Source organism: Oncorhynchus mykiss, chromosome 5 (assembly GCF_013265735.2).
Source record: "Oncorhynchus mykiss isolate Arlee chromosome 5, USDA_OmykA_1.1, whole genome shotgun sequence".
Lineage (NCBI taxonomy): Eukaryota > Metazoa > Chordata > Actinopteri > Salmoniformes > Salmonidae > Oncorhynchus > Oncorhynchus mykiss.
This window is the reverse complement of record NC_048569.1, coordinates 51,383,033-51,397,232: the sequence shown is the minus strand read 5'-3', so window position 1 is coordinate 51,397,232 and position 14,200 is coordinate 51,383,033. Positions and strand designations below refer to the sequence as shown.

The window sequence follows — 14,200 nt, the reverse complement described above, 5'->3', positions numbered from 1 at the left end:
CTTATTAGGATGCCGGTGGGCGGAGTTGAGAGGGTCGTCAGCTACATGGGAAACACCTGGGCCCAGGTGTTTCCCAGGATAAATACACCCCTTCCCCATTCATGGAGGAGACTCTCTCCATGCAGACATTTGTAGATTGTGTTGTGGTTCTTGTTGGCTTTTTGTTTGTTTGCTTTGGCACCTTTCAACACCCTGCATTATCACATTCATGCATGCAAAACACTCACTTACGCTACTGATTACTGATTACACACATCATTGTATATTTTCCTTAGTTGCTTTAGTTAATAAATATCTTTTGTTACTCCTTATCTCCACGTTGTCTCCCTTTGTTACGGGCTTTGAGCCGGTTCGTGACAATATGTACAATTCATGGAAATACCCCCATTATCCATGCACTGTTATGCCACAAATATATGGCATATCAAGAAGCTGATAAAACAGCATGATCATTACACAGGTGCACCTTGTGCTGGGGACAATAAAAGGCCACTCTAAAATGTGCAGTTTTGTCACACAACACCACACATCTCAAGTTCTGCGGGAGTGTGCAATTGGAATGCTGACTGCAGGAATGCCCACCAGAGCTGTTGACCAAAAAATGTTGTGTTCATTTCTCTACCATAAGACGCCTGAAATGTTGTTTTAGAGAATTTGGCAGTACGTCCAACCGGCCTCACAACCGCAGACTACGTGTAACCACTCCAGCTCAGGACCTCCACATCTGGCTTCTTTACCTGCGGGATTGTCTGAGACCAGTCACCCAGAAAGCTGATTAAACTGTGGGTTTGCACAACCAAATCATTTCTGTCAGAAACGGCCTGAGTGATGCTCATCTGCCTGCTCGTTGTCCTCACTTACAGATCGGTGTGCACATGCTCACCTTGGATGGCCACTGGTACGCTGGAAAAGTGGGCTCTTCACGGAAGAATCCCGGGATTTAACTCTACCAGGCAGATGGCGACATGTGGGCAACATGTGGGAAAGTGGTTTGTCAACGTTGTGAACAGAGTGCCCCATGGTGGCAGTGGGGTTATGATATGGGCAGGCATAAGCTATGGAATTTGAACAATTTGATGGCAATTTGAATGCACAGAGGTACCGTGACGAGGTCCTGAGGCCCCTTGTCATATCATTCATCCGTCGCCGTCATCTCATGTTTCAGCATGGTAATGCACGGCCCCATGACGCAAGGATCTGTACACAATTCCTGGAAGCTGAAAATGTCCCTGTCCTTCCATGGCATGCATACTCACCAGACATGTCACCAATTGAGTATGTTTGGGATGCTCTGGATTGAGATTTTCAACAGTGTGTTCCAGTTCCCGCCAATATCTAACAAATTCTCACAGCCATTGAAGAGGAGTGGGACAACATTTCACAGGCCACAATCAACAGCCTGATCAACTCTATGCGAAGGAGATGCGCCACGCTGGATGAGGAAAATGGTGGTCACACCAGATATTGACTGATTTTCAAATTTTTTCTGTATGTGGACATGATTGCAGTATATTGTAGTAATTACTGTAGTGTTTTTGAAGACATTACTGTAGCATTTAGTTACTATAGTGTTTTTGTTTTATTATCTTTGACATAGAAGTGGGGGCTTTCTCCTTAAGGAAACCTACTGGTCAAATACTAAAAGAGCAAATTTTCCATAACCTGTAGGTAGGTAGGTAGGACTGGAGTCTGAACGGATATTTCAGCGCTTCTGCACTTTTCAATAACCTTTATGGAACACAATATAATAGATACAAATAGGGATAAGGGGGATGGGAATAGGTGGGGTATGTGCAAATTAAATACTGTAATATTACTATAGTAAAAAAAGCTGTTGTCACGACTTCCGCCGAAGTTGGCTCTCCTGCCTGTTCGGGCGGTGCTCGGCGGTCGTCGTCACCGTCCTACTAGCCACCATCGATCCCTTTTTCGTTTGTCTGTTGGTTTTGTCTTATTAGTTTCACCTGTGTGTATTTTAGTTTATTGACGTCCTTATATGTAGTAGGTTGTCCCGCCCTTGTTTCGTGCGGGATTGTTTTGGTTTCATGTGTTTTCGTGAATACGTATTTGGTTATTTGCTCCGATATATTTAATCCTGTGTTGGATTATTTCACCCTGTATTTTGGGTTGACCGTGTTTGGTTCCGGAGAATAAACTATCGACTCACTGCACCTGCTCTCTGCGCCTGATTCCACCCACCTTGTTAATACGTGACAGAATCCCGCACCACCACGATGGAATCAGCAGGAGCAGCCGCGTCTCCTCTCCCATCGATGGAGGAGAGAGTCCTCCACCACACCAGCGTGCTCCATCGGATTGGTTCTGCCATGGACCAAATGATGGAGAGGATGGATCGATGGGAGAGGAGTGGTCTTCCCACATCATCGCTAGCACCCCCTTCTCCAGCACCTCCTGTTCCTGCGACCACATCTGGCTCCGGGGCTCTGCGGTTGACACTCCCACGGGAGTATGACGGAACGGCGGCTGGCTGCCAGGGTTTCCTCCTTCAACTGGAACTATACCTGGCTACCGTGCGTCCTGCTCCCTCTGGAGAGGAGAGCGTGAGCGCCCTCGTCTCCTGCTTGACTGGGCGAGCCCTCAAGTGGGCCAACGCAGTATGGAATGGTCCGGACTCGGCGAGGGATAATTACCCAGAGTTCACCCGCCGATTCCGAGCTGTTTTTGACCATCCACCAGAGGGTCGGGCGGCGGGTGAACGGCTGTTCCACCTGCGGCAGGAGACGAGGAGCGCACAGGACTTTGCTCTGGAGTTCAGGACCTTGGCCGCAGGAGCAGGATGGAACGACAGGGCCTTGGTCGACCATTTCAGATGCAGTCTCAGGGAGGACGTCCGCAGGGAGCTGGCATGTCGGGACACCACCTGCACACTGGATGAGCTCATTGACTTGGCTATCCATCTCGACAATCTGCTGGCTGCCCGCGGGCGTTCGGATCAGGCCCTGTCGTTTCCACTTCCCAGCCCTCCTGCCCCTATCCCTATGGAATTAGGAGGGGCAGCTTCGAGGGAGACCGGAGGAGGAGTGTCCTCCTGCACCAGTTGTGGTCGACGAGGGCACACGTCAGACCGGTGCTGGAGGAACTCGTCTGGGAGTCGGGAGGGCAGGCGGAGCACTGCTCGATCACCCCAGGTGAGTAAGCACCAGACTCACCCAGAGCCTCCTGTCGGTCATGTGTATGTTTTGATTTCTTTCCCTGGGTTTTTTCCCTCTCTACAGCATAAGGCGCTAGTCGATTCAGGCGCAGCTGGGAATTTCATGGATTGTGGGCTTGCGTTAAGGCTAGGGATTCCCCTGGTGTCGGTAGACCAACCTTTCCCCGTGCACTCCTTAGATAGCCGACCATTAGGGTCAGGAGTGATTAGGGAGGCTACGGTGCCACTGGACATGGTAACGCAGGGGGATCATAAGGAGCAGATTAGTCTGTTCCTTATAGATTCACCTGTGTTTCCGGTGGTGTTGGGGGTTCCCTGGTTAGCTCAACACAACCCGGTGATTTCCTGGCGACAGGGGGCTCTTAAGGGGTGGTCAGAGGAGTGTTCAGGTAGGTGTAGAGGAGTTGCCGTTGGTGCGACTACGGTGGAGAGTCCAGACCAAGTTTCCACCGTGCGCATTCCCTCTGAATATGCCGATTTGGCTATCGCCTTCAGTAAAAAGAAGGCGACCCAATTACCACCTCATCGTCGAGAGGACTGCGTGATAAACCTTCTGGAGAACGCTGCACTTCCTAGGAGTCACGTGTATCCATTGTCCCAGGAGGAGACGGTAGCGATGGAAACATACGTTGCTGAATCGCTGAGACAGGGGTACATTCGGCCCTCCGCATCACCCGTCTCCTCAAGCTTCTTTTTTGTGAAGAAGGATGGAGGTCTGCGTCCGTGCATTGATTATAGAGGTCTAAATTCCATCACAGTGGGGTTTAGTTACCCACTACCTCTCATCGCTACGGCGGTGGAATCATTTCACGGGGCGCGCTTCTTCACAAAACTGGACCTGAGGAGCGCGTAAAATCTGGTGCGTATCCGGGGAGGAGATGAGTGGAAAACTGCATTTAGTACTACATCTGGTCATTATGAGTACCGCGTCATGCCATACGGGTTGAAGAATGCTCCAGCCGTCTTCCAATCCTTCGTAGACGAGATTCTCCGAGACCTGCTCGGGCAGGGGGTGGTAGTGTACATCGATGACATCTTGATCTATTCTGCCACACGCGCGGCGCATGTGTCTCTGGTGCGTAAGGTACTTGGGCGACTGCTGGAGCATGACCTGTATTGCAAGGCGGAGAAATGTGAGTTTTTCAAACAGTCCGTTTCCTTCCTGGGATATCGTATTTCCACCTCTGGGGTGGTGATGGAGGATGACCGCGTTACAGCCGTGCGTAATTGGCCGACTCCGACCACGGTGAAAGAGGTGCAGAGGTTTTTAGGGTTTGCCAATTACTACCGGAGGTTTATCCGGGGTTTTGGTCAGGTGGCTGCTCCCATCACCTCGCTGCTGAAGGGAGGACCGGTGCGCTTGCGCTGGTCAGCAGAGGCGGGCAGAGCATTCACTCGTTTGAAGGAGCTGTTCACCAATGCGCCCGTGTTGGCGCATCCGGACCCCTCTTTAGCGTTCATAGTGGAGGTGGATGCGTCCGAGGCTGGGGTCGGAGCCGTGCTGTCCCAACGCTCGGGCGTGCCACCCAAACTTCGCCCTTGTGCTTTCTTTTCGAGCAAGCTCAGCCCAGCGGAGCGAAACTATGATGTGGGGGACCGGGAGTTGTTAGCTGTAGTCAAGGCTCTGAAGGTGTGGAGACATTGGCTTGAGGGGGCTAAACACCCCTTTCTCATCTGGACTGACCATCGTAATCTCGAGTATATCCGGGCAGCGAAGAGACTAAATCCACGTCAGGCTAGATGGGCCATGTTTTTTACCAGGTTCCGGTTTACCCTCTCATACCGGCCCGGCTCCCAAAACACCAAGGCCGACGCGCTGTCCCGCCTCTATGATACCGAGGAGCGGCCCGTTGAGCCAACGCCCATCATTTCACCGTCATGTCTCGTGGCACCGGTGGTATGGGAGGTGGACGCGGAGATAGAGGAGGCCTCACGGTCAGAGCAGGCCCCCCCCAACTGTCCAGTAGGAACCCAGTACGTACCGAGGGGGGTCCGGGACAAGCTGATTCGGTGGGCTCATACTCTCCCCTCCCCGGGTCATCCTGGCATCGAGAGGACAGTGCGGAGTGTGAGAGTGAGATACTGGTGGCCCACGCTAGCTAAAGACGTGAGATTTTATGTCTCCTCCTGCTCCGTGTGTGCTCAGAGCAAGGTTCCTCGGCACCTGCCTAGAGGGAAATTACAACCCCTCCCCGTTCCACAACGGCCGTGGACACACTTATCGGTGGACTTTCTTACCGACCTTCCCCCGTCCCAGGGAAGTACTACGATCCTGGTCGTTGTGGATCGGTTTTCTAAGTCCTGTCGTCTCATCCCGTTGCCCGGTCTCCCTACGGCCCTGCAGACTGCGGAGGCCTTGTTTACCCATGTCTTCCGACACTATGGGGTGCCTGAGGACATCGTTTCTGATCGGGGTCCCCAATTCACGTCCAGAGTATGGAGGGCGTTTATGGAGAGACTGGGGATCTCGGTCAGCTTAACCTCAGGTTTTCACCCCGAGAGTAATGGGCAGGTGGAGCGCGTAAACCAAGAGGTGGGCAGGTTTCTGCGGTCCTATTGCCGGGACCGGCCTGGTGAGTGGGCAAGGTATGTTCCCTGGGCTGAACTAGCTCAGAACTCCCTACGCCACTCCTCAACTAACTTGTCTCCTTTTGAGTGTGTGTTAGGTTACCAGCCGGTCCTGGCCCCATGGCATCAGAGCCAGACCGAGGCTCCTGCGGTGGAGGAATGGGTACAGCGCTCCAAGGACACATGGAAAGCCGTTCAGGACTCACTACGGTTAGCGGGCGAACGGCAGAAGAGGAGCGCTGACCAGCACCGCAGTGAGGCCCCCGTATTTGCACCGGGGGACAGGGTCTGGCTCTCAACCCAGAACCTGCCCCTCCGCCTGCCCTGTCGGAAGCTGGGGCCGCAGTGTGTGGGGCCGTTCAAAGTCCTGAGGAGAATAAACGAGGTGTGTTACAGGTTACAACTTCCTAGGTATTACCGTATTAACCCCTCGTTTCATGTGTCTCTCCTCAGGCCGGTGGTGGCTGGTCCCCTGCAAGAAGGTGAGGTGCCTGAGGTCCCTCCGCCCCCCCTGGACATCGAGGGGTCCCCGGCGTACACAGTTCGGGGCATTCTGGATTCGAGACGCCGGGTGGGGGGCCTACAGTACCTCGTGGACTGGGAGGGGTATGGTCCGGAGGAGAGATGCTGGGTTCCGGTGAGGGACATTTTGGACCCTTCTCTCCTGAGAGATTTCCACCGCCTCCACCTGGATCGCCCAGCACCTCGTCCTCCGGGTCGTCCTCGAGGACGGTGGCGGCGCGCTGCGTGGGCCGCGCGTCAGGGGGGGGGGGGGGGTACTGTCACGACTTCCGCCGAAGTTGGCTCTCCTGCCTGTTCGGGCGGTGCTCGGCGGTCGTCGTCACCGTCCTACTAGCCACCATCGATCCCTTTTTCGTTTGTCTGTTGGTTTTGTCTTATTAGTTTCACCTGTGTGTATTTTAGTTTATTGACGTCCTTATATGTAGTAGGTTGTCCCGCCCTTGTTTCGTGCGGGATTGTTTTGGTTTCATGTGTTTTCGTGAATACGTATTTGGTTATTTGCTCCGATATATTTAATCCTGTGTTGGATTATTTCACCCTGTATTTTGGGTTGACCGTGTTTGGTTCCGGAGAATAAACTATCGACTCACTGCACCTGCTCTCTGCGCCTGATTCCACCCACCTTGTTAATACGTGACAGCTGTACTGTTTTTGCGGACACCTTTGTTTTTTACGACAGTGTTTTTTTAACGGATAATACTGTAGAATTTACAGTTTACAGCAAATTATATAGTAAGTACTACACATGATTGAAGGATACTATAGTGTGTAGTATAGTATTGTCCATTATACGGTGGGTTTATTCTGAATGCTGATTGGTTAAAACCGCATTCCAGCCAGTGTCTATTCCACAAGTTACCACTGGCTAAATCTATGAAGTTACCACTGGCTAAATCTATGTTAAAAATGCCTATTTACTCTGTTCCATCTGACTGCGCAATCCACTATCTCATCAGCCCAACCAGGCAATTTATATAAACGTCCACTATAAAAAGCAACTAGAAATTATCTCACATTTGATTTAGACTACAGCGGAGATTTGCATAAACCGACCTGTCTGTCTCTCCGACATTTGCAGCATTGTTTCAATATTCAAATTAGATTTCCAGCTGTTGCATAGTAATAAACGTGTCGCGAGTCGGGATGAGACAGACAGGCAGGCAGCGTTTTTCAGCCAGTCGAAATCATGAATCAGCTGGCATAATTTTTATGATATATACAAAAAAAGGTCAAACGAAACGAAATGCTGCTAGTTTGCAGTCTTTCCAGCTTCACTTTGAAGTGATTGTGTTAGCTGTGTTGTTGGCTAGCTCCTCCGAACAAAAGTGTCCTGACGAGAGAGCACATTTACTATGCCAGGCAAAATCGCGCCTCATAAGCTCTTTGTTGTGGATATGTCCAAATAAATGTCCCTAGAAAACTGTTTAAACAAATGGAAATGCGCTACTGCTGTTATTCTGGCTACACTGTTTGACGTGACTGTAAGTTAGCCGTAGTTGGCTAGCAAGCAAGGGATAAGAATGATTCCAGCCAGTATGGCAATGGAACATTTACAACGAACAACTGGGTGGCGTCCATAGATATAGAACAAAAAGACTGAACAACTGGGTCGTTCTCTCAGCCAACCCAAACCGATAGAACGCCGGCTTGGATAGCAACCCTATATTTGTGTCCGGACCATATCTTGTGGAAGGATGAAATAGTATGAATAAATTCATAAAAATAACGTTTTTTAATGAAAACATGTCCATCCTTATTCTTGTTATGTTGGTAACCAGTTGTATAAAAGTGATAATGCCCTCGAAGCCGGTGTTAGGAGGATATAATTATTGGCACTTTGAATTCACAGAGGCAATTTTCTAACAACACACTTGCCAATATATCCTCCAAACACCGGCTTCTCTGCATTATCACCGAGTACTACAAAATGCTAAAGTAAGCACTACACATGCTCAAGGGATACTACAGTGTTGAGTATAGTATTCTACAGTATACTACAAGATTCTATAGTAAGCACTACATGATCGAGGGATAGTAGTATGTAGTATAGTACTCTACAGTATACTACAAAATTATTTAGTAAGAACTACACCGTTGAGGGGGATACTACAGTGTGTTGTGTAGTAAAGTATTCTACAGTAAACTAGGCTGCTTGTTATGGCTCAAACCTGTCACCATCTTTACACGCACCTGCGTGTCGTCAGACTCACCTGGACTACATCACTTCCCTGATTACCTTCCCTATATATGTCACTCCCTTTGGTTCCTTCCCCAGGCATCATTGTTTCTGTTTCTTGTCTGTGTGCTGTTAGTGTTTCTTGTTTTGTACTCACTCCCTGAACTTGCTTCCCGACTCTTATTGAAAGAGATCATGATACCTCACATCTCAAAATAGGGCTACTTAATGTTAGATCCCTTACTTCAAAGGCAATTATAGTCAATGAACTAATCACTGATCACAATCTTGATGTGATTGGCCTGACTGAAACATGGCTTAAGCCTGATGCATTTACTGTGTTAAATGAGGCCTCACCTCCTGGCTACACTAGTGCATCCCGCAAAGGCGGAGGTGTTGCTAACATTTACGATAGCAAATTTCAATTTACAAAGTCATGAAATCTATGCAGCCTACTCAATCACTTTTTATAGCTACTGTTTACAGACCTCCTGGGCCATATACAGCGTTCCTCATTGAGTTCCCTGAATTCCCATCGGACCTTGCAGTCATAGCAGATAATATTTGGATCTTTGGTGACTTTAATGTTCACATGGAGAAGTCCACAGACCCACTCCAAAAGGCTTTCGGAGCCATCATCGACTCAGTGGGTTTTGTCCAACATGTCTCTGGACCCACTCACTGTCACAGTCATACTCTGGACCTAGTTTTGTCCCATGGAATAAATGTTGTGGATCTTAATGTTTTTCCTCATAATCCTGGACTATCGGACCACCATTTTATTACGTTTGCAATTGCAACAAATAATCTGCTCAGACCCCAACCAAGGAACATCAAAAGTTGTGCTATAAATTCACAGACAACACAAAGATTCCTTGATGTCCTTCCAGATTCCCTCTGTATACCCAAGGACGCCAGAGGACAAAAATCAGTTAACCACCTAACTGAGGAACTCAATTTAACCTTGCGCAATACCCTAGATGCAGTTGCACCCCTAAAAACTAAAAACATTTCTCATAAGAAACTAGCTCCCTGGTACACAGAAAATAGCCGAGCTCTGAAGCAAGCTTCCAGAAAATTGGAACGGAAATGGCGCCACACCAAACTGGAAGTCTTCCGACTAGCTTGGAAAGACAGTACCGTGCAGTACCGAAGAGCCCTTACTGCTGCTTGATCATCCTATTTTTCCAATTTAATTGAGGAAAATAAGAACAATCCAAAATTCCATTTTGATACTGTCGCTATGCTAACTAAAAAGCAGCATTCCCCAAGAGAGGATGGCTTTCACTTCAGCAGTGATAAATTCATGAACTTCTTTGAGGAAAAGATCATGATTATTAGAAAGCAAATTACGGACTCCTCTTTAAATCTGCGTATTCCTTCAAAGCTCAGTTGTCCTGAGTCTGCACAACTCTGCCAGGACCTAGGATCAAGAGACGCTCAAGTGTTTTAGTACTATATCTCTTGACACAATGATGAAAATAATCATGGCCTCTAAATCTTCAAGCTGCATACTGGACCCTACTCCAACTAAACTACTGAAAGAGCTGCTTCCTGTGCTTGACCCTCCTATGTTGAACATAATAAACGGCTCTCTATCCACCGGATGTGTACCAAACTCACTAAAAGTGGCAGTTATAAAGCCTCTCTTGAAAAAGCCAATCCTTGACCCAGAAAATATAAAAAACTATCGGCCTATATCGAATCTTCCATTCCTCTCAAAAGTTTTAGAAAAGGCTGTTGCGCAGCAACTCACTGCCTTCCTGAAGACAAACAATGTATACGAAATGCTTCAGTCTGGTTTTAGACCCCATCATAGCACTGAGACTGCACTTGTGAAGGTGGTAAATTACCTTTTAATGGCATCAGACCGAGGCTCTGCATCTGTCCTCGTGCTCCTAGACGTTAGTGCTGCTTTTGATACCATCGATCACCATATTCTTTTGGAAAGATTGGAAACCCAAATTGGTCTAAATCAAATCAAATCAAATCAAATGTATTTATCGTACATCAGCTGATATCTCAAAGTGCTGTACAGAAACCCAGCCTAAAACCCCAAACAGCAAGCAATGCAGGTGTAGTAGCACGGTGGCTAGGAAAAACTCTCTAGAAAGGCCAAAACCTAGGAAGAAACCTAGAGAGGAACCAGGCTATGTGGGGTGGCCAGTCCTCTTCTGGCTGTGTCGGGTGGAGATTATAACAGAACATGGCCAAGATGTTCAAATGTTCATAAATGACCAGCATGGTCGAATAATAATAAGGCAGAACAGTTGAAACTGGAGCAGCAGCATGGCCAGGTGGACTGGGGAGAGCAAGGAGTCATCATGTCAGGTAGTCCTGGGGCATGGTCCTAGGGCTCAGGTCCTCCGAGAGAGAGAAAGAAAGAGAGAAAGAGAGAATTAGAGAGAGCACATGTGGGGTGGCCAGTCCTCTTCTGGCTGAGCCGGGTGGAGATTATAACAGAAGATGGCCAAGATGTTCAAATGTTCATAAATGACCAGCATGGTCGAATAATAATAAGGCAGAACAGTTGAAACTGGAGCAGCAGCACGGCCAGGTGGACTGGGGGCTTTGAGATATCAGCTGATGTACGAATTTGATTTGATTTGATTTTAGTTTGGTCAGGGTGTGAGTTGGGGTGGGCATTCTACGTTTTGTGTTCTATGTTTTCTATTTCTATGTGTTTGGCCTGGTATGGTTCCCAATCAGAGGCAGCTGGCAATCGTTGTCTATGATTGAGAACCATACTTAGGCAGCCTGTTTTCCCACTATGGGTGTGGGTAGTTATTTTCTGTTTAGCGTTTTTGTTGCACCTTGCAAAACTGTTTGTTTGTCGGTTTGTTGTTTTGTTCAGTATTCATTCTTTATTAAATTATTATGAATATGTACCACGCTGCACTTTGGTCCTCTTCTCCTTCTCCCGACGACAATCATTACAGTTACAATACATTCACTCCATTTCAATAAGCTGCCATGTCTTTAACTTGAAACAATAACGCATTACACCATCATTTGATCATTTCCTCATTATTCAGTTGAGGTATTAATCTTTAATTGATGTCGGAGATGCACGGTGCCAAACGCTGCATAAATGTTTTACATATGACCATGACTATCAACGTGTTACTGTTTTAATCATTGCGGACTGTCGCCTACATTTGACATAGCAAAGATTGTTCAGAAGTCAGTGATATAGGGAAACTGGTTGACAATTACATTGGTAGATGTTTTTATGATTTTTTAATGCTTTTTACAGATGGATTCAAGGACCCAGATAGTGAACGCACAGGAGCGGGTGTTTACAATTCTGAATTTGGTGTACAAATATGTAGAAGACTAACAGATGAACTGTCAACATACTCAATTGAACTGTTGGCGATAGTAGTTGCCCTCCAGTGGGTGGAGGATGTACAACCTATTAGAATTATGGTGTGCTCAGATTCTCTGTCTGTATTGAAAAGTTTATCATCAGGTAAATCTAATAGGAATGATCTACTATTGGAGGTATTAATGTTATTATGGAGAATTGAGACGGAGAAGTAGTGAGATTCTGCTGGGTCCCAGCACATTTGGGTGTTGAAGGGAATGAAATTGTAGACCAGTTAGCCAAAAGAGCTTTCTTTGAAACTAAATAATATTGATATTAATGTTCCACTGGGTAAAGGTGAGGCCAAATGTAAAGTTAGAGCCATTTTGATATGTGCAACCAGACGAAAAGAAACTGCAACTGAAAAAAAACCTCTACACCTCCTTTACGCCACACACAGAGACTCTACCCCCCATTTGGTAAATCTGACCATAATTATATACTCCTGATTCCTTCTTACAAGCAAACACTAAAGCAGGAAGTACCAGTGACTTGCTCAATACGGAAGTGGTCAGATGACACAGATGCTATGCTACAGGACTGTTTTGCTAGCACAGACATAGCATATGTTCCGGGATTCATCCAATGGTATTGTGGAGTAAACCACCTCAGTCACCGGCTTCATCATCAAATGTCGTCCCCACAGTGACCATACGTACATATCCCAACCAGAAGCCATGGATTAAGTCAACATCCGCAACGAGCTAAAAGCTGCTACTTTCAACGAGCGGGACACTAATCCGGATACTTATAAGAAATCCCGCTATGCCCTCAGACGAACCATCAAACAGGCAAAGCGTCAATACAGGACTAAGATTGAATCCTACTACACCGGCTCTGATGCTTGTCAGATGTGGCAGGGCTTGCAAACTTTTATGGACTACAAAGGGAAACCCAGCCACAAGCTGCCCAGTGATGTGAGCCTACCAGACGAGCTAAATGCCTTATGTGCTCGTGTCGAGGCAAGCAACACTGAAGCATGCATGAGAGCACCAGCTGTTCCGGACAACTGTGTGGTCACACTCTCTGAAGCCGATGTGAGCAAGACCTTTAAACAAAGCAACATTCACAAAGCTGCGGGGCCAGACGGATTACCAGGACGTGTACTCAAATCATGCACGGACCAACTGGCAAGTGTCTTAACTGACATTTATTTATTTTTTTTTCCCTTTTTCTCCACAATTTCGTGGTGTCCAATTGTTGTAGTAGCTACTATCTTGTCTCATCGCTACAACTCCCTGAAGCCTGAAAGGCTGGTCATGGCTCACATCAACACCATCATGCCGGAAACTCTAGAACCACTCCAATTTGCATACCGCCCTGACAGATCCACAGATGACGCAATCTTAATCGCACTCCACACTGCCCTTTTCCCACCTGGACAAAAGGAATACCTATGTGAGAAAACTGTTCATTGACTACAGTTCAGCGTTCAACACCATGTTGCCCACAAAACTCATCACTAAGCTAAGGACCCTGGGACTAAACACCTCCCTCTGCAACTGGACCCTAGACTTCCTGACGGGCAGCCTCCAGGTGGTAAGGGTATGCAACAACACATCTGCCAAGCTGATCCTCAACACTGGGGGCCCTCAGGGGTGTGTGCTTAGTCCCATCCTGTACTCCCTGTTCACCCACGACTGCATGGCCAAGCATGACTCATGACCGACAACGATGAGACAGACTATGGGGAGGAGGTCAGAGACCTGGCAGTGTGGTTCCAGGACAACAACCTCTCCTTCAATGTGAGCAAGAGAAAAAGGCTGATCGTGGACAATAGGAAAAGGAGGGATGTCCTTGTCCCATCCCACTCTAGCGACTCCTGTGGCGGGCTGGGCGCATTCACAGTGACTTTGGTCGCCAGTTATACGGTGTTTGCTCTGACACATTGGTGCGTCTGGCTTCCGGGTTAAGGGAGCAGTGTTTAAAGCAGTGCGGCTTGGCAGGGCCGTGTTTCGACCTTTGTCTCTCCAGAGTCCATACGGAAGTTGCAGCGATGGGACAAGACTGTAACTACCAATTGGATATCACGACATTGGGAAGAAACAGGGGTAAAAAGTACAACAACAACAACAAAAATTCTACAGCTGCACCACCGAGAGCATCTTGACCAGTTGCATTACTGCCTGGTATGGCAACTGCTAGGCATCTGACCATAAGGCGCTACAGAGGGTAGTGCGTACGGCCCAGTACATCATTGCGGCCAAACTTCCTGCCATCCAGGACCTACAGTTGAAGTCGGAGGTTTACATACACCTTAGCCAACTACATTTAAACTCAGTTTTCACAATTCCTGACATTTAAACATAGCAAAAATGCGCTGTCTTAGGTCAGTTACCACTGTATTTTAAGAATGTAAAATGTCAGAATAATAGTAGAGAGAATTATTTATTTC

General features: G+C 47.7%; 1 non-coding gene across 1 annotated transcript; it reads right to left on the bottom strand.

The window, feature by feature from the left end:
- Positions 1-1,601: 1,601 nt before the first annotated feature.
- On the bottom strand, positions 1,602-1,656 carry LOC118964752. The gene has a single exon (XR_005051945.1). It is a non-coding gene; the product is annotated as a U7 small nuclear RNA (small nuclear RNA).
- Between the last annotated feature and the right edge of the window lie 12,544 nt (positions 1,657-14,200).